General features: G+C 41.2%; 1 protein-coding gene and 1 long non-coding RNA gene across 9 annotated transcripts in view; one reads left to right on the top strand and one right to left on the bottom strand.

The window, feature by feature from the left end:
• The window catches only part of PAPLN (papilin, proteoglycan like sulfated glycoprotein), a 78,898-nt gene that overhangs the window by 54,221 nt on the left and 926 nt on the right, over positions 1-23,751 (bottom strand). Inside the window, exons 1-3 of one of the 8 annotated variants that reach the window (XM_083839268.1) lie at positions 23,100-23,377; positions 15,437-15,533; positions 4,337-4,489 (exon numbers count right to left, since the gene is read on the bottom strand). The gene's annotated coding sequence lies outside the window, so the exon portion shown is untranslated. Of the gene's footprint in view, positions 1-3,474; positions 3,618-4,336; positions 5,064-15,436; positions 15,534-23,099; positions 23,378-23,751 lie in introns of those variants that run through there. The other 7 variants (XM_083839267.1, XM_083839255.1, XM_083839254.1 and 4 more) reach the window with 7 other exon arrangements.
• LOC310900803 lies at positions 4,221-12,880 on the top strand. The gene is made up of 2 exons (XR_014585400.1): positions 4,221-4,358; positions 5,429-12,880. It is a non-coding gene; the product is annotated as an uncharacterized lncRNA (long non-coding RNA).

Genomic DNA, 23,751 nt, shown 5'->3' with positions numbered 1-23,751 from the left:
TAATTAAATGTGTGAGCAAATAGGGATAAAGACAAGTGCATGCAGACTGATTTAGACATTGCAACAAGCAGCCACACACTGCCTATGGAAAACACATGACAAGGATATAATATCCCAGACACTAACAACTGAAAAGGAATGTCTAATGACCTTCTGGATCAACTACTGCCCTGTCAAAGCTCAGGCTTTGCTTATATGAATTATTTAACCTGATCTAAAATACTGACACTGAGCACTACTGCTGTTTATAAGCACACCATATTATAAGCCAGCTGATATCAACCCCTTTGAATTCAAATTTTGGAGAATTCCTTAGGAAGGTAAGGGATTTCAATGCTGGAGAACTACTTCCAATTTTATTTAAATTCATGCCATCCCAAATAAAAATGTGACAATTTTCTGAGTTGTGCAATGGGTTTAAAAAAAAAAAAAAAGTGAGGGTTATCTTAAAAGGAATCTTTATAACTATACAAAGTGTTTTCTGCCTTTTTGCAAGATATGCTTCTCTTCTCTGAAAGTACATTAACACTACATTCAACAGTATGCTTGCAGTGTACTTAGGGAACATTTGCATTACCTTTAAATAAATTTGTTTGGGGACTAACAACAACGTAAGTAGGAAAACATGAGAGTATTTACCCTGACCCTCATGCAGGTTTTGATTGCTGCTACCTCCCCATCTAATATACCTTTTTTTTTTTCTAAAAAAAAAAAAAAAAGCTAACTCAGTTTTACCCGTAGATATCTGCAAACATGCCAAGCACGCAAAACTAGTATGGGTACAACTATTCCTGAAGGAACCAGCCTTGCTGACTGTGATGCAAACATACCTTCAGTTGTATGAAGCAGGAAATCCCCCAGAGAAGTCAGTAGGCTTACTTACATTACTATGCAATGGAAAGATGATGAAAGTGACTAAAACCAAAGGAAATGGGAAAAAAAAAAAAGGCAAAAAAACTTTTGACTAACAAACTTAGGAAGCAGAACCTGTACTAGGGGAATTAGGGCTGCAGTCTCTAAAGACATCAGCCAAGCATCTTTCATCTGTCACTAAAAATTAACTTCATAAAAATGATCTTAGGAGAGTGTGATCACACCGCAGTGCCTGGAGAGAACTGAAAGGAAGCACATGCTCGACTGTGTGATCACAGCAAAATGACAACAGTAGGATCTAAAAATAAAATGGTTCCTTGCTCTCAAGCTGTTTTCTCCCACAGATACCCAAACCAGAACCTCCAATTACTGCTTTAAGAGCTAAGCAGAGAAATAAACAATCTTTTGACAGTACTTGTTTTCCATACATCATGTCTGCATGTCAAGAAAGTTTGAGCTTGTTACTGTGTGAGAAAGCATGAACAAGTGGTTTGTACATAGACTATGTGTATGACTACTTACCCGCTCAAATCCTTTAATATTAAAGACACTCCTCACACATCTAGTAACTGCTGTTAGTCATCATCCAAGACAAGATACTGGACCACAACAAATCATATTTCCAATCCAACAGCAGAGATAAAAAAAATGAGACAGTGAAACTATCCAACAGAGTATCATTTCCAGTGAAATGATTTGTGAAATGTGAAATTTATTCTGACAAGTCCATCATACCATGGGCATAACCGCAAATGACTGTACTAGATAAGAGCAATCTCCCATCACTGTCTAGTCTTCGTAGCTATGCTAGGTACTCTGAGGAGTTTATCATCAGTTTTGTATAATACTTCTCACAGACCTAAGAGCAAAGCAACTTATTTCCTCTGTAGTTCACTCAGCATCAATATGCCCTTAGATCAGTTCCCCCTTTGTATCAGCTAATGACAAGGCTATAACATGAATCATGAGAACACCTGCAACTGTATCTGATGTATTCTAGGTGTTGTTCTCATACAAAATAGCAGATCTTATAAAATAGTTCCCCTTATAAAAAAAAAAAAGCTATTATATTCTGTGTACCAATGAGTCACAAAGTACATACATGATCTAATAAAATGGGTAACATTTGAAACCCTCCTCTGAACAAAGAGAAAGACTTTTGCCAGCATAAGCCCTACCTGTTCAAAGACATAGAATATTATTTTGCCTTATTTCCCTTACATTCAGAAGAAGGGGACCTCAATCAATATTGGATTTTTTTTTTTTTCAGGTTTCCCATTTTAAAAGAACACCAATGTTTCTTTAGAAAAAAAAATTACTTTTATAACTAAACTCAATTACCACCATGAAAAACAGTTGCAACAATATACTTCCTTTCCCATTTCCTAAACCTTTCCAGCAAGTCAGGGCACAACCATTCGCAGAGATGCCAACTGAATCTCGGTGCCAACTTTGTGAGGCAAGTAATCCCTTAAGCAACTAGATCTTTTACCAAGCTGGTAAGTGAGTGGATCAAAAAGAGGAAGGGGGGGGGGGAAGAGAGAGAGAGAGAGAGAGAGAGAGAGAGAGAGAGAGAGAGAGAGAGAGAATCCCCAAAACAGAGATAGAGGATCTACATCAGAAGGTTATCACTCATTGAACAGCAGCATTTAGGATCATTCATTCTACATCCACAATTTCTTTGGCAAAAACCTTTTCTCAAATGCTACATTTAGACTGGACCATTTACTCGCAAACAGAGTTAGGATATGCAAATACTACAGAAAATATTTTAAAAACAAACACCTCTGAGGCAGCAGGATGCTCCCTGGGTTGTAAGAACCTAAGAATGCACATGAAAAAAGAAGTCTCAATTATTTCACACTGGACAAGAAAGAATGCTAAAAGCAAAACATCTGAAGACAGCAAATTTGCTACATGCCTTTTTTTTTTCTCCATCTTATTAATCATTCTGTTTACTAACCTGAACAAGCATTAGTTTAAGCTAGTGCCGTGCCAAAGATGCATGGTCCTATCTACTTCCATTGCACATCACAAACACCTCCCTTTGCTCCTAGTAACAGTAAAAATTTGTCCTGAAAGTCCAAGGATGAGGCTGTCCAGTACACATTTGACCATGTAGCACATCAAGCTGCACCTCTGAAAGAATGTTTTTTTCATGGCTGCTCTATTTACAGAGCCTAGGAAATGCTCTGGCATTACAGAGGATAGCACATCTTTAAGAGACAAGGAGAAGAACATACAAGTTGCAATCCAGCTTGCAGAGAAGCTGGTGAAGGGCCTTCATAAGTGCAAAGCAGAGAGATTAAAAAAAAAAAAACTTCTAAGTGTTGTGAAGATACTTCCAAAAGTAATAGACAAGGTGTTTACAAGCCCTCTTTAGGGTCTCTACAGACAGACCTAAATAAATTTACCATTTCCCTGACCTTGTTACTAACAGCAGTTATTCTTAGACCTAGGAACTCCATTCAAGACCAACGTTAACTTTGTCAAAGCTTTGAAACTCAGCTTGTAAGCAACAGCTACTCACCTCCACCTGGCCACCCACAAGGAACACCTGGACATCAGACAAATCTACTGTCCTGCCACGTTGCTGCCTACCTGTTACCATCTCCTTGCCAGTACAGGTCCCTTAAGCAGCTTCTTGGCCTGCCTCACATGCCAAACGTCCTCAGGGATGAGAGATCCAGTCCCATAAACATCCCCTTTTGCAAGTAGGCCCGTTGATTTGGACAGCATCATTGACTGGAGATGGCCTCCAGAATGGATCCTGCCTCACCCAGCTGAAAGCAATGCTGGCTGATCAGGACACACTCCCTTCCTTCAGCACCCTGCCCTGCTAGCACATCATCAGAAGCAGCTGAGCAGTTGGGGGTGGTAGTTAGGGGGGTTTTAGTCCTAGCACCTGTGCAGGCTTTTACTCCCATCAGCAAAAGTCATATTTCTCCAGTTAATATCCCTGCTACGTGTGTCTCACTTTCTGCATTCTTTCTGGCAGAGCACATGTGTCTGCCCCCCAGCGGGCTCATCCTGCATCCTATCAAACTGCTACCTGACCCTTCCACCTCCTGTGCTGCCCACTCACAATGTCAGGAACAGCTTGGATTACATTAAGTTGCAGTACAATTAACTGCAAGTGAAAGGGATTAACGTTCACCAAATACATGGAGTGTCTTCTTCCCTCCCTACTAGGAAACCCAGTTTTGCAGTCACAGGGACTCTGGTTTGTCCTCTCCCCTGTGTTTGAATGAAAGGGAAAAAATGGTGGGAAATCGAAGACAGTTTAAAAAAACAAAACAGAACAAAACTCATATATATATATCTTATATATATATGTAATTAAAAAACAAAAACGCACGCACACACCAAAAAAAAAAAAAACAGCACTGAAAAGACTGAAAACAAAATAGATGTCCAGGGAGAAGAATCAGGAGACAGCCCAGGACACAAAATCAACTCTTACCTTCCGTGTGTACCTGTGCAAGGTGAGTGCAAAAGTTGGAGGGACTGACACCACTGTAGTCAAGCTGCAAAAACCACTTTCTTATCGTTCTGGTTCAAACGGTGGCTCTTAACATGCTCTTCTCTCCAGCTTCTGTTTGGTTACTAATCCTTACTGCACAGGAAAAGGAGAGTTGGGTTTCATTTAACCCCTTCAGCCTCTAAGTTTCTTCACAAGTGTTTTCTCTTTTGCTTGGGAAAGTCAGAGTTGTAATCATGCATGCGTGCATGCATGATGTGGAGTTGTTTCTAGCTCCTGTAGTCTGTGTTGTAAGCACACACGTTGGCTCTAAACAGTGCCTTAAGTTATTGAAGGGGTGGAGCCCTTTATAACTAGTTGTATTTTAGCTGCAGGCAGCATATCAAAAGTGAGACAGTTATCCACAGATCCCTTTGGTACTCATTTCTGTAAGTTCCTAACTCTATTATTTAATTTAACATTTCCTTTAAAACTAAAGCCTGAATCACAGTTCACAGATATTATTTTGACCAAAGAAAGTCCGAGCTTAAATAAAATTCACAGCTAGATCTGGCTCTAGGCAGAGTTAAGCAGATTCCCAAGGTCTGAAAATACCAGCAGTTTGGATACAGATATGAATTTAACCAAAGACAATGGCAGCTCAGGTTTCTCTGTTTTTGCCTCTAACAAATGCCACGCTATTCAGATACCCTCTGAAAAATCCCATGAAGGAACGATTTAGCAATAGAAAAACTGCCCAGGGAACACAAATCTAGCTGGATGCATTACAAGAAAAACTTGTGCTGTTAATCATGTGGATAGTGGAGAAATCATTGCATAACAACTTACATGTTACTGTTGTTGTTTTATCTAGAAAACAGATTGTTTTCCCCCTCTGTTGATTTTTTCCTCTGCATAGTATAAAATATTGAAATACAAAGGTCACCGATCTATAAAAATAGATCCTGGTCCAGCAATTATAACAGCTGCCAGCATTTCAACCCTACTTAAAAAATACTGTGACAGAAGTCTCCAAGATTACGACAAAATCTTTAAAGTCTCAGGTTTGGGTTGGTCTTTTTGCTTGCCTTCCAGTGTTAGAGTCCTTTTTCATCAGCAGTTCATTTGAAACAACAAGAAACAGAACCTTGCTTTCAAAAGGAAAGCTGAAGCTTCTGCCTTCTGCTAACTCCACGTGCTCGATCTACAAGGAAGATATCAAAAGTGCAATGAAATATCCAGAACTGGTATCACTGCTCTCTTCTCGACCAAGTTACTGCTTTTGATAAAAAGAGACAATAACCTTGGCAATTGTTGACAAGCCTAGACAGCTCCAAACTGAAAAGAAGCTTCTAACAATGTTATAAATGCTCCAGGTGACACAGAAGCACGTACACTACAGCAAGCAATTTTATTCAAAGGCTACAGCTGTTTTAATCCCTGCTGGTCAATCCCTGTCTGGCAACAAGCTACAAAAGGTACAAGCTACAAAAAGTACTCAGATCCTATGGTTACACATGCCATGTGGGACGGAGTTCAAATAAAGTCACATCTTTTACACATGCAAAAGCAATCCTGTACTTTCTTGCCCCAGCTAGCTCTGCCACAATAAACAAAGTCTACGGGATAAACTCTAACAGGAAAACCAGCACAAAAGGTCAGTACCTCCAACAACAAGAAGGGGGGCTCCAAAGTTTTAAAGATACGACATACCCCAGGGGAGCATCTAATGGTGGTGCTGATGCATGGCTACCTATGCTCCCCCTGTCAGAAGAGACAACAATTGTACACTGTTAATGTCTAATTAAGAATATAGAGACTACTGTCTTTCCACTTTACAATCAGATTTTCCTTTAAGAAAAATTTCTTTGGGCCCTTCCTTTCTATCAGAAAGATGCTACAGCATCTTATGCTTTTTCTTTACACACCCTTTACTCTTAACTGGCCCTTGGCTACTGCCATGCTGCCAGCTGTCACAATGATATCCCAAGCTTCATGATATCCAACCCCCACAAATACCAGGCTGAACCCTTGGCCTTATATGAATAAACCACGCTTTCAGATCAGTTCAAAGTTTTTAGTGTATATCATTAGGAAGAAAAGACTTGAAATTGAGTCCTAAAGGTTTGAAAGTTAATAGGGAAAGAAAACAGCTCCAGATGAATTTACAAAAACCTCATTCTTAAAATTTCTTCTCACAGCAGCAGGACCCTTATTGAATGATTTTTTGGAAATATCAAGTTTAGTAATGTCCTTGTGGTTCTCCTGCTCTTGCTGATAGTTATAAGGCTACAAAGGAGTTTAGAAACAGGGAAAATGTGACTGCCCCTGCTGGAATCTAGCCAGGACACATCCGAAGAACAGCTGTGCCTACTGCACTAAAGCAGATACTGCGTAAACACATCTGGATTTATTTTTAACCCCATAAAACCTTAATAGATAACCTGCTAAGATGCTGAAATAACAAGAAGTGACCAGAGTTTTACTGCAACTAAGCAGCATGAAACATTGATGAAACTCCTTTTATTAAGGGAAGAAATGGAAAAGTCTGCTCATACTTCCTGGTTACCAGCAGAGACATGACAAAATCAGAACCTATTCAGGAGGGATTTGAACTCAAGACCCGTCCTTACCAGGAAAAAGACAATGCAAATATGAAATAAACCTTTGCCCTGCAGCTCTAAAGAATGTTTTGCGTGTGTACCTTTTCTCCGTGAGAAGGGACATTATCCCTGTGTTGAAATTACGTTCATCATGTGCCATTTAGTAAAAGTACGATAATCTACTGATTCAGGACCATTCTTGTCCCTTGATAATTGATAAGACACCCACAATTCACTATGGAGTGAACACAGTCAGGACCAAAGGCATTTCCCTCTTGCCACTAGCTCTAGCCAGATGGGTAGCCCAGAGGCAATGGCATCTGGGTGTTATGGATGAGATCATCCAGAAGAATCAGTTAAGGTGAATGCACAGTAAATAGGTGTTGCTGAACAAGATATCCCTCCTAAGCCCATCAGTGAAGTGCTTCTGGCAAGAAGCAATCTCTACAGCAGTTGTAATGCTGGGATTTCAACAGTTACACAGAGGTCAGCAGTAAGACTTCTGCTTTCTTTTATTGTACTCCAAAATTACCTTTCACAGAAAGAAACCACCAAGATTCCTTACTGCCGGAGGCTGTTTTCAAAGAATATCTAAAGATTTGCTTGCTTTACTGGACACAGCTCCTCTCTAACTAGTTAAGGCTGTCTAGCACTTTTACAGCATCATCTGTTTTATTTTTATCTGCAAGCAGCATTGTTTCTGTTTTTTCAACTAGAAACCCAGTTGGGTTCAAGTCAGGAAATTTAGGTTCTATTCTCAGGTATCCCATAACTTACCGGGCAAAATATTTTTCAGAGAAGCTGGTTCTCAATGAGATAATGTGAATTCAGTTCAGGCTGGCTTTAAAGCACTGGTATCCAAGAAATTCAGATGAGACTCACAAAGCCTCCAGAAGAGAAGCTCATCTCAGTGGCTTGGGCATTCTCCCCAGGAAGTGAAGGATCTGTGTTCAGTTTGTTTAGGAGATCTGAACCTTCCAGGACTCTACTGTGATCAGGAAACCATGGCATAGAGACACATTACAAACTGTTTTTCTTGATCTCTCCTTTAGTCCTTTAGCCAAAGAGAAAGGATCTGTGATGTTATGGTTATGTTAGGTCACACGCTTAGAAATGGGATGTTTGCTTCCACTTTGATTTCAAATTAACAACCAATTTCTCAGGTAAGTGCTGTAGCCTAACCAAAGGAAACTGACAGCCATTCACATGCTTTGGCCTAGTGCTTTAGGGCATTTTATTCAGGACGTATCTTCAAATTCTTTTGAGCACGTGATACCACTAAGCTGTAATCTGACATTCCAGGTAAGCGTGCTGATGCCTGAATGACAAAGGGATGTCAAACCAAGTCCACTGCTACCAGGGACACTGCAACACATCACTCCTTCTATCGGGTGCACAGGGGGCTGAAAACAAGAGGCTTCAGCTCACTCTGAAAAGCAAGCATCTCTTGACATACTAAATTCTTTTCTTCTTACATTTTAAAGAAAAGGCAGAATAGACAAATTTGATTCAATCTGAACTTTTTTCAAATTTGCATAGAGCACTAGTAACTCAGTTCTTCCCAGCCTCCTACTCACTATCACAGGATAGGCATGTCATTTAACCCTCTCAATCACAGCCTCTCGGTACATAGAATGAAAACCCATTGCTAACCCTTCAGGAAAGAAGGCTCAATTTCATGTCCAAGAGACATTGCGAAGTCCTTACAGGAAAGCCAGAAAGTACATTACAAGGCTACACACCAATCAGCTCTGCTGTACAACTCAGCTGCATCAAAGCCTGTTATCCCCTTGCAGTAACTCTTGCACTGCTCCCTCTCTCCCCTCCAGAGACCAAGAACTCTTCAAGTTCTGAGGACTTTGTAGAGCAGTTATCCAGTACATCTTCAGTACAGGTACTGCTACTAGCAGAAATAATTTTGTTGTTGTTTGCCAGCATTCAGTTCTGCACAAGTTCTGCTGGAGACACTGTATTTCTGAAATCTGGAGATCTTTCCAAAGGCAGGTTTTCATGAAGCGCTGATATGTAACAAAATAAGTATCATACAGGGCTCTTTCACCTCTTTCATACAAAGGTCTTAGAGCTGTGCTTTTGTGAAGTTTTGGGGACTTCTAGGTGACTTTTGAGAGATTTTCCTCATGTTTTCCAGGAAGAAGCACACTTTTCCTTGCTCTAAGGGTCAGTAAGAGAGTACTCCCCAACAAGTTTGTGCTCCTCTTTATTTGTACACCTTAAAAATCCCAGGTTACCTCTAGCTTTTGATTTTTATTCAGCAACATGTGTTTTTGTTCAGTGTGAGCTACTAGCCCAGGATTCCCATCTATCTGTTTATGTGCTCGTGCGAATCATCCAACTCCCTCCCCCTCACCCAAGCACACTCTCTCCAAGCCACTTTGTCACTCACCTTGTCAGAGATTTCCTGTAATTAAGGTACCAGCTTCATTCCTATCCAGCCACCCTTCTTGGGCACTTCCATTTAATACAGCCCAGAACAGTGAAAACCAATGCAGTCATCAGTATTTTGCTACAATCTGTTCCAGGAACAGACCAACACTTGATCACAGACACTTGGCCTGATGGGTGCCCTTCTCTTAGTCCCTTCCTGACAACTAAGCCAATTACTGTTCTGCGCTCTCCAAGACCGACTTCAGATAAATTGGCTTTTTGAATTCAAACAATGAGGCACCTCTCTTCATCCTTTTCCAAGATGAAGGAAATGGTAAGCCTGTCACTTCATATTTATTTTTATTCTCATCCAAATCAGGCAAGGCTTCTATTCAGGCCAACTTTCTGAATAAGCTGATGATGCTACACACACATTCCAGCTCTTCATCCTTAGGCCATTTAAAGAAGAAAAGAAGCACAGACTGATAACATTGGTGTTCAAAAAGAAAACAGCTTCCATGTGCTGTGACTAATTCTAGACAAACTTCATTTTGAAAGACACTCCAATACGCTGCACCTCAGGATCCAAGCAAAGGCACTGGTCCATTGCTAAGACTGTACTTGGATACACAAAGATTTGCATATAAAAAACAGAGGGCCTACGCATAATGGAACTTAGACTGATTTCAAACCAGCCCGACCACTCCCAAGTTTAACCAGTGTAAGTAAATCCAGGATACAACTGAGTCTATTGGAAGGGTGTACAGGGTTATATTATTTTTTTCTACCATTGGATAATGCATCCTCTGTTTTTCCAAAGTCTCACCTCAAATCTTAGGATATTTAGGAAATTAGACACTTAGAACATTGCTAGTTATTAAGAAACTCATTAGAAGGCCACTGTAATCCCATTTTCTTTTTTTGTATCATGGATTTAAATATTGCGTAGGGCGAACTTGGCAGTCACACAGAGAATCTCATTTAGAGAGATTAACCTGAGGACACAGAGAGATCTGGAGGGTCTTCATTAGTCCACTCCTTGCTGCAGAGGATTTAAACTGGAATAATTATATTTAGCAAGCATACACATGCACACATAAAATAACACATACATGCATTAATTGAGGCAATGCCTTATCCAGAACAGACGTTCCCTCAGCTGTTTGTTTTCTTTTCATTGTTGATTTTACATGTTAATTATATATAAAAAGTAGAAGAAAGCACAGGTGGTAAAAAGATATGGGCTAGAAAATTAATTTCCAAAGAAAACATTTTTAGTTCTTACACAAACAAACATAGTGATGAATTATTTATTGTGCTCCCCAAGCTGTCACTGGTGAGCAAGGAGCAAAGGGTCAAGGCTGATCATTTATATTCAGATTAGAATTGGAAACATACAGGACAGACTCTGATCTCCCAAATGTTTTCTAGATATTTCAATCTGCTTCACCCAAAAAAGCAAAAATTGAAGTTTAGAGTACACAGATTTAACAAATGACATTGTCACAGCTCCTACTTACAGTGATTCACAGAGAAAGCTGTTCCCCATGGATGTCCCAGTGCCCTGACTGCCAAACAAATAGCAGCCCTCTACTCAGGTCTGGCCCAGAGCTCAGCCAAATTAATGTGAAGATTTTCATTTTCAAAAGCTTTGGATCAGGCCCAGACTGAAGTGGCAGAGGGCAGAGCAGAGAAGGAACAATAACTAACTAATTCTAGGCCCGATCTTGGTCTTATAATCAATGACAAAACTATATATATTTTCTCCAGTGGTGGACTGAATCCTAAAATGTCTCGCTAAACTGTCCTGCCCTTGCCTGAAGCTCTACAGGGTAACCAAAGCAGCCAGGCTTCCCTTTCCCCCTGGTGATGACTCCCTGCTCTCAGTATGGTTAGCCTCCCCCTCTCCAGCACAGTGTGCCTGTGTTCCTGATGAAACACAGACCCCGAGTCCCTCAAAAATAGAAACAGCATCCCTGCTTCTCCCAAACTTCGGTCCTTGCAAGGGGAGGGAGCTTGCCAGGAAGAGATAACAATACAGCAAAGCTTTGAAGGGAAGAAGGAAGCTGACTACATCACAGCTAACATGAAGAAAGATCCTCCTGGAACTATTCCAGCTCTTCTCTGTTTAAACATTCAGGCTTTTTTCTCGCAGCAATCTCTCCAGACTCCCCCCAGAGATCTCCTGCTATTCACTGTGCAGTCAAAAGTCACCTGCTCTTAGCTGGGCTTGGCACTGACTACCCCAAATGCCATTTAGGAGAGACAGGAGAGAAAAGTTGAAAGCAAAACTTCTGACAAGCAATTCCCACTCCCATGCCCCAAATACATTTATCCTTCTAATTCCCAGTCCATTTATACACATTATTTCTGCTTAAGAAAAGTAATTCCAGTGCCAAAACATGTTCTTTGGTTTAAAAAGTGTTATATTCAGCAGAGGTTTAACTCTAGCATGCTAAACATGGAGTCATTAAGATTTAGCTCTATTGAAATGGAAATTGAGACAGAAACCTTTCCAGTTCTTATACTTCACTTTGGAAATGTAAGACGATAGGAGTGACTGTAATAGCATTAAAAGATCCTCTGGACCAACATGCCCTTGATAGAAAGAACTTGGAAGCACGAGGCACAATGTTAGCTCTCATCGAGGTCTTCCAGTGTCAGGCAGCAAGGAAGCTGACACCCAGCTAAGGGCAGCATCACAGTCTGGCTGTGCACAGAGAAAAGCTAGCAACGAAATAGAGCAACGGGGGCTGTCAAGATGATGATGATCCTTCTCTCTGTCTTGACAGACACAGCACAGCTCTTCAGTGGCTCAAGGCAGAGACAGTTCTTTTCCCAGGTTCTGTCCTTGTGCAACCCCCACGGGGCATGAGAAGGTGCCCAGATCCTGGCGGTGTTGCTGTACGCCTATGGCTCATGTTTCTGACAAGGGATTCTGGAATGAGATTTCCCTCCCGGCATAATGAGGTATTTAGTCATTAACAAAGAGCCTTCTGGGGCAGAATTCCAGCTGTGTCTGAGATCTTGCCTCCACAAAGATTTTTTTTTTTCCCTGCGCAAAGGTTTAGTCTGAGGAGGAAGGGAAAGGGTTGCTTTAAAATACCAGTCCAGGGATTTTTGGTTGCAGCAGTCAAAGGTTTCTGTTTATTCTTAGACCAGGTTAAGATATCTCTTCCTTCTCTCTCCTGCTGCTTCACAGCTGCCGGTTGAGCTTCTGTGCTTGCCGCTCCTTTGCCTCAAAGGCAAACTTGGTGTCCTGCAACTGGGCAATAGCCTCCTTGGCTTCCTTCAGGTCCTGACAGATGTGCTCGTACTTCTCTGTCAACTCCTTGTTCTCTCGGCGCAGTTCCTGCACCACCTGGTTCACCTCCTCCGTCTGCTTGGTGCAGTGGATCTTCAGCTGCTCTACCTCAGAGAGCATGATCTCCATGTTCTTGACCAGTGACTCCAGCTTCTCTTTGGACATGGTGTCAGGATCGGTTCTATTCGGTCGGCCTAACCCAAACCCAAAAGGGACAAAGATAGCCACCCTGTGTAACATGCACCGGGGAAGCCTAGCACTCAGTCTTGTGCTCTCTTTTTATACTCCCTCCCGCTCCTCCCTTCCCTTCCCCAAAGTGTCTCTAATCTTCTTTGCTTCGTTAATCTACTTATTTTTATTGCGCTGGAGAACGGCTGACAACCCCGCAGTAACATATGTGCTGTGCAGCAAAAGCCAGAGCAATAATGAGACTCTACGCAGCCTGCCATAGAAAAACAGCTTTCATCTGAAGAATTCTCTTGGGAAGCCCTTGTAGTGCCCATTAAAGTACAAAGAGAACTCTTCAAGCCAGACACCTACTCCAGTCCTGCACAGTCAGTCCCAAGAGTACAGCCTGACTTTCATCTTACATATATTGAGATAAGCAAGCTTACAGCAATATAAGCCAAGTGTAGGCAAAGAAGAGAAATAGTGTCAGTTTCTTTTCCTCGCTCCTAATCCTAAATTTGGAGGAGATGAAAGGAAAAAAACGGTCTTCCTTTCTTTCAGAAGAAGCTCAGTCCAACAAGTAACTCCACAATCGCCTGTATCCAATCTTTTATTGAAGGAGTTCATGAACTTTATTTTTGCAGTTATCACAATCAGTGGCTACCCCAGTTACCATTATCATCAGTAGTTGGGCCATGTACCACTTCAAGGTGACTTGTATTCCTTTAATGTCAAGCAGGCTAGAAATAATAAACTCTGGTTTCATTCCTCTTCTGAAGTCTTTTCAGCTTTACCAGTGACCCTAGCCCCTGAGGTGGCATGCTAAGTGACCTAACAAAAGGCCTCCCAGGCTACTTCCAAGACGTTGCCAGGTGCTGCCTGAACACACACAAATTTCTTCCTGGACACACGTCACCCACAGGTCTCAAACTGCTGTTGAACACTGCTCTGTGAACCTGTGAGAATTAGGACTGAGCTACGTCAGCCCCACAGTACACTGATTACTCAGGTCATACCAGGCATCAGGATGATCCCAGCAGCCACAAGGGATTGAGAGAGTCTGTCTGACTTTCTGAAGTTTGACCCGGACTTTCTTCTGTATTCACTTAATTAATGCACTTGCCTAGACAATAAGATTCTTTAATTCATCAGAGATCTGATGTAACAACACTATTCTTGAACAATTAGTTCAGTTGAAAAGAAGGTGTTATTGTGTGTGGCTCTCCAAGACAGAACCCTTGCAATTAAGCACGGAGGGCGCAGACCACAGCAAAGACAAGAGGACAGCAAGTTGTCCAAGGGCAAGCCTAAGGAAGGCCAGACAAGAACGGCTCTCTCCTTCCTCCCCACATCAGGAACATTTACTCCAGGCTGAGCCTACATCTTTTCAAAAGCCCTCACCCTGTTCTACATACACACAGAAATGCAGTCTCATTTGCCATATATTACACACAAACACAGACCTGTCCTCACCTCGCAGGAGTTGCAGTCCAGTGCACAGTATTGCATGAGGGCCTTCATTCTTTCATACTCATTTGCAGGCAATTCCCTTAAAAAAGATCCCTAGGTAAGATCCTGTAGTCCAATCACATACACTCAATACTAGTTTGAATACACATGTTCACATACACAGCTCCCACAAATACCTGTTTCCTCCAGTCTTTAGCATTTAGCCACAAAACTGTTTGTTTTTTTCAAGTATAGAGACCTTCAGATGCTTCATCCCACAACTCATTCCTTCCTTGTCCCCTGCCAGGCTCAGAGAAATGAAGCTATTTCTTCCAGGGAATTTTACATCTCCAGCACTGGATGAAAGCACTGCTGGACACTGGCCAGCTCTGACAGCATTCAAAGGCCTGGGACTTCTCACAGCCGGAGGTTAAAGAGTCACTCACAAAGCCAGCCACCCTACTGCCTCTCACACAAGTGCACCAGTGGGGCCCTCTCGTAATGGCAGATGGAGTGCTTTGCACTGCACTTTGAAATGAGCAGAAAGAGCGACATCCTTCAGATGAAAAGAGTGGAAGATTCTAAACGTAATTAGAGTATGTCCTGAAGTCCTTGAAGAAACATTTGCACTGGCTGTCAGCCCAGGTCCCACGTGATGCACATGGCACTGGAACAGGCTGGAACACGTTGCAGCATTACAAAACAGCAGGTCTTCATTAGTGAAGAATTTTCCCTGTCTACACAACTGTACGCACGGCACCCAAACATTTTAAATCAAGCAGAATTACAATGATGTATAAAGGGAGTGCCACAGAGATAATTTACTTGGACATTAGTAATTGATACATCACCTCTCACTATATTACTCTCAAAATTATTTAAGTTGCCTTGGATACAGACAGAATCTTGGCAACAGAATCTGGGTACGAGACACTACCAAAATAACAATGTAACGTGAAAACAAGGAGTAGCATGAGAGGAGTTTCTAATGAAGAAAGATGGAAATCGTTACTACGATTGGTGTGATTCAAAATATTCTTTGATGGAGGAAGAATAGGAATTAAAAACATGCTCACGTAAATTGCAATGGGAGAACAATGTAAAAATCACTAGAGCTAGAGAAATACAGCAATGAGATTCTAACTATAGTGTTTGGTTTTTTTTGTTTGTTTGTTTTATTTTATTTTTTTTTACCTTTAGTCAATGCTGGACTCAACTCTTGCAGAAGAACTGGAGGCAGAGGCAAACATCAATAAGTGGATTCATCTGGGAAAAATGCAGAACAGCATACCTGGGAAAAACAATTCAAACCACAAGAATTCAGTGCATAAGGACGCACACAGCAAACAGCAGAGTTAGGAGTGTAGGGGGAAATAACATGTTAGATGGTAATTTATGATATAACATATCAGGGAAAAATAATAAAGCACTGCTAGACTCTGTTATACAGAGGCATTGCACCATAGGGGGTGGAAGTCCCATCATCTTCTCCCTCCCTCTGCCCCACTGGAGGGGAAATTTAATGTTCCATTCTGGACATCTTATTATAAGGGACAACAAAACAGTTTGAAACTGAGACAAGTGACGAGAGAAGATGCTGATTTCAAAAAATCAGGGGATGCTAGGAAACAGGTTTAGGAAGGATTGAAAACTTCATGGCAAGATATTTCCAGGACAGTTTTCCAGTCATGCCCAGGTTCTCTGCATATTCTAGGGAAGATAGCTCCACTGAAAGAATGCTTCTGTAATAATTAAGGGCCTGACTGTGCACTCAGCACTATCAAAGCACCAATGACTTCTATGCACTCAGCCAAATGGTGCCTGTCTGGTTATTTCAGATTCATATTAAATCAGGAAAACTTATTGTTAAACCTCTCACTACAGTATAGACTACATTGAGAGACACCATTCCTAAAAACTATTGGCCCTCTCTTGCATGTTTTCCTCTACTCCACTATTCCCTCATGCACATGGATATACAAAAGCAGGAAAGACAGAGATAATTGAGAACAAAATAAGTGATCAACCATCGGGAACACTCCTGCTACTGTGGGCAGGAAGATTGTAGAAAGCACAGTGGTGCTTTCCCATAAGGGCTGGGAGCTACCACATCTGACTGCAATACCACACTTCACTATGCTGCTTTTAGCACTAGAAGCAAGTGAGAATATGAGGTTGCCAAGCTGAGCATGGTTCACATGAGGCACGTTTGTGTCTTCTTCACAGGTCTCTGGGCCAGAGAACCAACCGTTCCTGTTACCCAGAGGCAGGCACAAGCCAGAAATGCAGGTTTCTATCATGTGCATACCTCTGAGAGACTCTGAGGAGGAGATGCAAAATGCATACCCTTTAAATATCTGTTTGAAATCAGACCGCAGACATTCCAGTTTCTAGCTTATTTTAGAGAGGTTCTGGGAACATTTGTGGAACAAATCAGTAACCTATCTTACTCACTCTCCAGGGTTTTCTCAGCAACAGAAGGGGGACACAACTCACTAACCTAGATTTTTAAATGGGAAGAAAAAACTGCTAACCCCAACAAGGAAGGCTTTTAAACGTCTGTTCAGGCTGACAAAGCAAACCGCTCAGTATAAACCCTGAGGAATAAGAAGTACAGCTACAAACCAACATCTCATCTTCTCAGGCACACCCTTATAATACTCTTTCTGCTTCTAGTTTTTATCAGCCCCAGACAACAATGCAACATTCACAGAGCTGCAATGGGAGACAGCAATTTACTGCCTCATAGTAGCTGGTTTAAGCTTATCGTCCCCAGCTAGTAATGATCACTATTTTAGCAGTTTTTATTTATACATTCAGCATATCACTAGCTCTAGTGATAGCGTTAGAGCTCTCAACACTGTTTTCTCATGCAGCCTTTTCACTTATCCCTGGTTTATCCCCAGCAACCTGTCTCGGAGCCAGTGCAGTATGCGTAAGCTCTGTGCTTCACCACCTAGGAAGTCCACTTGGGTAAACTCATTACGCAAACAAACTCATTACAAGATTAAGTATAAAGAGCTCTCCTCTCTATAATTATAGTAAAACCATTAAAAAACAAAAAAAACAAAAACACAACAACACTAAACAACAAGTAGCACCTGGAGGCACTGACCATTCCTGTAAGAGAGTGGGAGACATTTGTACCCAGCTGCTCTGTTTGTTTCTAAGAAAAGAAAAACACCACTACCGCATGTGTCAAAATATTCACTGTGCAAGACTGATACAACGATGATCTCACCCTGCAGAGCTTAAAGGCTGTTGAGAAAATCTGCTTTCTTATTAAAGCATGAGATTTAATTTTAGCTACTATTATAAGTATTAATCATATCTCACAGTATTTGGCAGAGTTTGAGCTGAGCTTGATGTAAAATTACATGATTTACAGACTTTGGTTTAAAACACTGTACTAAATGGATACCCACCCAAAATTCTGACCAAAATGCTTGACAAAAATCAGAATAGGATGCCTCAATATTACAACTGTCTGTAGAGCAGATTTACTGAATACAGAAGGACTTTTTTCCATTCAACCCCCATCTACTCACCAGTCAGAACAAAACATTTAAGATTCAACTTAGCATAATATGGCTGAGTAAAGAAAAACTGATGCCTTTAACAGAGCTATCCCCAAACTGGCATGTCTGAGAAATCAACTGGGTAATGTAAATAAATACCTAACAATGACAGGTTGCTTTTATAAACTGAAGAGAATCCCACTCTACCAGTATTTTTACCATCTAAGAAGAGGAAGAAAGAGTCACATCATGCCAAAAACCTATTGAAGATTTTTTTGGGGAAAAAAAATCCAAATTGGGTCAAAGTGTTGAAACCTTCAGATTAAATGAAACACTGAAAAATGTGAATTACTTTTTTTTTTTGAATATGTTGAGAATGTTTCAAAATAAAAGCTATTTTAAATTAAATATTTTCTTCAGAGTGTCAAATTGGAAGGGTTCCAGAGCCCCTCCAAACAGTTCTGGTGGGAAGACATCTTCCATCCCACCCAACCAGTCTTCTGGCAAGCACATTACACATTCAGCAAGCCAGCCTTCTGCTCTGACTCTGCAAAGCCATTGCAGAGGGATATTTGGATACCCAATTGCCCAGTACTTTACAAGAAGCTTGGATAAATCCTCTTTGTGAAAAAAAAAAAATAAAAACCCAGTTGTAATCTTCAGCAGACTTCATCTCCGTGAGAGCCAGTGCTGACCCCCGCATGCCTCAGCCTTCAACCTGAGATCACCCACAGCACCTCTCAAAAACTGATCTCCAGCTGCTCTTTTGGCTACCCTAACCCACAGGCAGGAGGACAAACCAAACCAAATTATATGCTGCTGGTGACCACGCTCAGCCAGCTCTGAGCAGGCCAGGGAGGCAGGTATCGGAGAAGAGGTTGGAGAGTGCATGGGGCCTGTGGGAAATGCTGTGGGATCCTGCAGGGGCTGGGAGTGCAAGGCTAGGCCAGGGACCGCATGAAACCAGCTGAGGGGATTTCATCCCCACAAACAGCACCACACCAAGCTTCATGGCATGTGCCCCAGCTGGGAAGTGCTCACTGCTCCCTCCCCACAGCGCCTGAGGCCAACACTGTGAAAAGGCAGGGAAAAGAGGAAGGAACCATCTTCCTCCATGCCTCAGTGTGCATGGGGGCCAGCCAGCACCTCCAAAGCTATATAATTACACTGACTGTCACAGACAGAGAAACAGGAGTAACAGTCAATGGTTTGTCTAAACACATCTTTCCACGTCATGTTGAAGTACGGGCTGCTAAAGAAATGGCAAGGAGCAAAAGCCTATTATCCATGATCAAAACTTTATAGAGGAGCAATCAAATACTTATTCTTTTAAACTTGCAACTAACGAACCTTCTTTTATTTACTCTGCTGTCTAATTTGTCCTAAATACTGAGGGTCCATCTAGCCCGAACATGTGTACTTCAGGAAAAAAAAAAAAAAATCTCCAAACAGTTGCTATTATTCAGTACATACGGATCAAAATACTTGTTCAAACAGAACATGCATATTGCTTCTTATTTTAGGAGGTGAGGTTATGCAATCCAGTACTGTAGCCAGACTAAATCAAATAAATCAGCAATGGAAGAGATTTCAGTAATTACTGGGAAATCTGATCTGGTGAGAAGGAAGGTCTCGTTTAGTTCTGGATACATATGAACACTTTCACATCATTTTTGGTTTCAAATGCAAAATTCTATTATAATGATTATTTTAACATGACATTTAAAATTCTCTAGCTAAAATGACTTTCAAAAAAACTTGAAGAATTGTCAGTTTTCCACAGGTTTCTCTTGACACCACTACTAATTGTGCATTTAAGAATAAATCAGTTTGTATTATCCAAATACTTCAAGAAAATTTTAATTGCATTACCTTTTCAAGGGCTACAGACTTCACAGCAGTATACAGAAATGACTCAGCACTGCTTGTAAAGCCTCAGAGACTCTAAGGAATAGAAGCATTCAGGTTGAAAGGGCTTTCTTAAAAAGGATGCTTTCAAACTATGGGAGATCCATGAGAGTGGCAAGCTCTTGCCCAGAACAACCTAGGAACACTTTCATTTAGCCACCAAGACAAGGTGTCGGTGCCAAAAACTGGTATAAATGACGGCTAGCTTCCCAGGTGACAGTCCTCCTATTAGCTTATCATGAGATCTACCTCTCAGCAAATGCTAATCGAACACTATCAAAACAGACAAAAGCACTAAACTTCCTGAGAAAAAGCAGCATCTTTTCAGTGCTGTATCCCTAGTTCCCTGTCATACAAACAGCCATGACCATCTTTAAGTAGATTAAGTCCACAACAGCTTCATCTCCACAGGAAGTGGGATTAAAAGGTTTATTGCTACTATGACAACAGCCAGGTCCCACTGTTCTTAAAATAGTTTTAAAACCTTAGCAGTGACTGGAAATGTGTACGTCTCCCCTGTCGGATTCATCATGTACTAAGTACAGTCTTCCAAAAGGAAATCATATTTTATAACAGCCTACTTTTTTTTAAACATATATTTTTATCGTGCTCTTTAATCCGTTGTTCCGAACGCTAGGAATAGAAAGTGGTAAAAAAGGCACTGTGCTGCCATGTGGCTGTGATCACACTTTTAGAAGTGCTATTGCTGTAGACACCAGGAGGAGAAGCACCGCGCTCCCACTTCTGCTCCAATGCAGTGTTTGTTTCTTGCTCTGACTGTACCCAGCCCCTTACTGACCAGAACACATCCGGGACCAAACAGCCCACATGCTTGGTGTTGCCAGATACCAGCCGTTTCTCAGCTTCTTACACATCCTCCCCTTGACATCTGCAGGTATTCTGCTGCATCTCACGTTAAATGAGCTCCTCCTCAGGGGTTACAACGGAATGGAGAATTTGCTCGTTCTCAAATAGTTTGTGCCGGGGGCTTAAGTCTAACAATAACCTGATGGTACCAGGATGGCCTCCATTTGAGTATGCTATTCTATCAGTAATTAGCATTTTATTGTTGGGCATGGCTAAATAAAGTTTTGATTCAATTGGATATGCAGCTACTACATACGATGAACATCCAGCTGAGCTCTGAGGCATTCTCCGAGTACGTTCATGCTGACTTGTACAATGAAACGATAAGTACAGTGCTTAATTCTGATTGCAACACTACCAGGATCAAAGTGGGTAACCCTTATCTAAAACAACTGAAATCAGAAAATTAATATGAATACAGAAGCCTATTCATTACTCTAGACATTTTGGATTAAAAACATATTTCAAAACAAAGAAAAAGCACGTCTAATCCAATTATATTGGTGCCATCCATTAGTGTCTCTTGATGCCAAGCTGAAATCACCTTCCTACAGCAAATAAAACTTTAAAAAAAAGCAGACCAAATTCAGGTTTTAAGACTCAGGAAGCAATTGATCGTTTTCTTATAGAAAAAACAGTTGCTAGCTCCAGTCAATGAAGGCTGGTTCTTTTCTCCCCAGAGTTCACAAATTCTTGACATTTATAGACCAGAATTTGTCCTTAAGCACACTTTCAATTGCAAATTTTAGGTAATTTAAAAATACTACTACTCAGACCAAGCTGAATTCTCCATGCAAACCAATGCTGTCAATAAAAGAAACTTACTTACCTATCCCTAAAAGATTACATTAAAAATGTAATGAAGTAAGAAAATAAATTGGTAATTAAGTTAGAATATTAGAATTATATCTCAAAGTTCAATGTTAACCTCAGTAAGATAAATTAAGCAATCCATGTATTCTGGCACTGCAATCCAACTGCAGTTGTGTCCTTCAACCACTACGCATTTAAAATTTACAGTAACTAAAGGAGGAAACCACTTAAAATCAATGTATTTTTTAAAATCTTTTAGGGTTTATCTATTCCCTAGAACCAAGTGCCCAACAAAGGCAGTTGCATCAGCAAATTGTTGAGCGCTTGCTTGACTTGAGGAAACAATCTAAATAGTGCAGATCTTTACTGAATACTTTTCTTCGTGCAATTTGAAAAACTACAAGCTTCCTTTTTCTGTTCATGACAGGTGATTCACAATTATTTGTTCTGTTCGTGTTATCATATAATGGAAATTTTGTGTTTATGCAGAATCACAGATTTGTTTAGGTTGGAAGGGAGCTCTTGAGATCACCTAGTCCACCCTACCTGCTCAAGTAGGGTCAAGCTACAGCAGGTTGTCCAGGACTGTGTCCACTTGGGTTTTGAGCACCTCCACAGAGACTCCAAAACCACTCCGGGCAATCTGTTCCAGTGTTTGACAACACTCCAAGTTAAAAAAAATAAATAAATAGTTTTCTTATGCTCAGATTTTATTTATTTTTTTAAAATTTGTGCCTATTGCCTTTTGTTAGTGGGCACTACTGAGAAGAGCCTGGTTCCCTTGACTTCATTGCCTCCCATCAGGTGTTAATATGCACTGGTAAGGTCCCCCTGAGCCTTCTCTTCTCCATGCTAAACAGTCCCAGCATTCAGACTATCCTAAAATTAAAGATGTTCCAGCGCCTTAACCGTTTTTGTGGCCCTGTACTGGATTCAATCCAGTAAGTTCTATCTTTCTTGTACAGGGGAATCCAGAACCAACCTCCAGTTGGCTTTATGCTGCTGATCGCACCCCTCTGGACCTGGATGTTCTGCCAGTTTTCAATCCATCTCACTATCCACTTACCTAAACCACTGTCTGCTTGCCTGGTGATGATGTTATGGGAATACAGCATCAAAAGCTTTACTGAAGTCAAAGCTAACAACATGAACTGCTCTCCCATCATCCAGCAGCTAGCCACCACACTGTAGAAGGCAATGACATTACTCAAGCAACATTTGTCCTTTGAAGTCCATACTAACTACTCCCAATCAACTTCTTGCCCTTCATGTGTTTGGAAATGCTTTACAAAATCATTTTCTCCATCACCTTCCCAGGGACTGAGGAGAGGCTGACTGGCCTGTAGCTCGTCAAATCTTCCCTCTTGCCCTTGTTGAAGATAGAATTGATATTTGCTGTCTCCAGTCTTCGGGAACCTCTTCCAGCGGCCAAGACAATTCCAAGACTATAGAGAGTGGCCTTGCAGTGATGTCAGCCAGCTCCCTCAGCATTCCTGCATGCAACCTGCCAGGCCTCAGACTGCACATCCAGTAACTGGTCCCCTTCCTCCACCGACCGTAGGTCTACCTTCTTCCAGACTTTCCCTGTGGTCTCAGTGGCATGGGATTCCTTAAGGCCAGTCTTACCAACAAAGCCTGAAGCAAAGGCATTGACGCGGCCATCTTGGTGTCATTTGTCACTAGTTCCCCAGACCCATTCATCATGGGGCCCACCTCTTTTCCCTTTCAGTCTTTCTTATGCTGTTACTTACATAGCTGTAGAATCTTTCCTCGTTGCCTGTCACATTTCTTGCCAGATTCAACTCCAGATCAGCCTTGGTTTTCTTAACCCTATTGCTGCAAGACCAGACAGCAACTCTGTGCTCCTCCTGGGTCATCTGCCCCTGCTTCCACTTCTTGTACACTTCCTTTTTAAGTTTCAGTTCAGTTAGGAGCTCCTTGCTCATCCCTGCAGGCCTCCTGTGCTTGATTTTCTGCTTTTCAAGATGGATCTTGAGGTCTTCCATGCTGATCTTCTACACAGAGACAAGGCAATCCCCCAGAGAAATATCTTCAACAGTGGTCAGTCAGCTATGACAAATTTAACTTTGTAGTGAGTATTTCTCCAAAAGAAAACAAAAAATTCTTCTAAGGTAAAGAACTTTTTCCTACAGCATTGGTATGAAATCAGCACTGAAATAACAATACAGTTCATGAAGTGCTTTCTGTCTGAAAAACCTATGCATTTTCCTAGGTAACAGTAAGTTTCATTGTGCAAGGTAGTGTTTGAATATAATCTCATACAGCTTTTTCATGCCTTAATTATAACTTACAGCTGCTTTTGCAACAGGTTTTGACCAACTCTTTTAACTTGAAAATTAGCATTTATGAGGAAGTACTTCTATAGAAATCAGTTTTAAAAAG

Source organism: Anser anser (genome assembly GCF_964211835.1).
Source record: "Anser anser genome assembly, chromosome: 5".
NCBI classification, from domain to species: domain Eukaryota; kingdom Metazoa; phylum Chordata; class Aves; order Anseriformes; family Anatidae; genus Anser; species Anser anser.
Note: the sequence above shows the minus strand (reverse complement) of the source record. Positions and strands in the feature narration are given on the sequence as shown.